The sequence below is a fragment of the Prionailurus bengalensis genome, chromosome B1 (assembly GCF_016509475.1).
Source record: "Prionailurus bengalensis isolate Pbe53 chromosome B1, Fcat_Pben_1.1_paternal_pri, whole genome shotgun sequence".
In the NCBI taxonomy this organism is placed as follows: Eukaryota; Metazoa; Chordata; class Mammalia; order Carnivora; family Felidae; genus Prionailurus; species Prionailurus bengalensis.
The window spans coordinates 15,952,902-15,954,606 of NC_057344.1; positions in this window are offsets into that span (position 1 = coordinate 15,952,902).

Genomic DNA, 1,705 nt, shown 5'->3' on the forward strand with positions numbered 1-1,705 from the left:
TTAGACAACTATATATTTAAAATATAGACAAGGATATACAGTTCAGGAAAAAAGTATTTTTCATCACCTCTGTTTCCTTCATATTGTCAAAATCTTTACTACTACGCTCTCTCAGAAAACATCCGGATACTATTATAAAATAAATTCCCAGGCTCTGAAAAAAGTACCTTCAGCCTTTATTTTAAAATGGAGAGGGGAACCTAGGTGGCTCAGTCGGTTAAGCATTTGACTCAGGTCATGATCTCAAGGTTTGTGGCTTCAAACCCCGCGTCAGGCTCTGAGCTGTCAGCACTGATTCTGAAGCTGAGCTGCTTCTGATTCTGTGTCTCCCTCTGTCTCTCTGCCCCTCCTCTGCTTGTGCTCTCTCTCAAAAATAAATAAGCATTAAAAAAAATTCAAAATGGAGAAATAATTTAAGCTAATGTTGTTTTTTATTTTTTAATTAGTTATCCTTAAAAACAGAAGGATATTTGATATTATAGGGTAGTCCTTATGTTAACCAAAATGAACATAAGAAAAGAGCTCTGGAAAGTGGATTTTTTTTTTTTTTTTTTAAAGCATCTCTTAGCACAGGTAATAAAGTGCAAGTCCTGGGTTTGAGTCCTCACTTCTGCCACTTACTAGATGTGAGACTTTAGTAAGTCTCTTAATCTCTCATAGATTATTTCTTCATCTGTAAAATGACCAAGATAATCACATTTAACCTGCAGGGTTCCTTCCGGGGTCAAGTTGCTTAATAAACACAAAAACTGCTACATATAAATTCTAAGGCAGTCTCTTGGTGTCAGATATACATAATGTTAACAATACAATTGGGTAAAGTCTGCATTCACTTCAACTTAACGGGGGAAAAAAGTGGGTGGCTGGTTTCCTCACACTCCCTTTGCATTCCTTGCTCCTCCAGACCTAGTAAACTCCGTTTCTGCCGAGTATGATTTAATTTGCGTCAGCGGGAAACCAAGCAATTAGACGATGACTAATAGCCCAGACAGGATACAGCTGAAGGTTTGTGCAAAAGAATGATGAGGAAAGGTTTGATCCTGTGCAGGTGTTCTCCCTAGATTGTCTAACGTGGGGTCGACGGACTTTGGGAACTACGGCTTGTTCCCAGGTGGGTGAGCCTTAGGGCCACTGGTTTTTCGAGATTTGGAAGGTCTCCTGAGGTCCTGCGGGAGGAGGTTAGGGGGGGTTTTCCAACCATTAAGGCGGAGATCTCACCTTGAGAAAGTCTCGTTACCGCCCACGAGCCCTCTTCCTGAACTAAGAGTCGGAGACTCCAGCCTGTGTTTGAGCCCGGCCGGGGACAATGAACCGCACAGACCTCTGGGAAAGCCTGCTGTGGGCGTGGCAGTGGGGCATGCCGGGATGGGAAGGGCATGCTGGGAAGGAGGGCTCCCGGGGCCCTGGGGCCTCTTGGGACGAAGGATGGCCCTGGATGCGGGTTTTCAGTTATCTCGGAAGTGAAGTTGCCCTGATAGTGTCCATTTTAGAGCTGTTCCTACAAGGCAAGGCAGCTTGGATGCTTTTCAACCAGCGTCTCTTCTCCAGTCAAAGATGTGTTTTCCCTGTTGGGTTCTCCGAAGTTCCTCCGCTTGGTCCAGATGGCCTGAAGGGGTGTGTTTCCTGGGGTCTCTCCCCACTTTCCCCAGTGTTAACGATCCCCACCTGTGCTGACTTCCTCATCCTGGCCCTTTAAGTCTTCTCT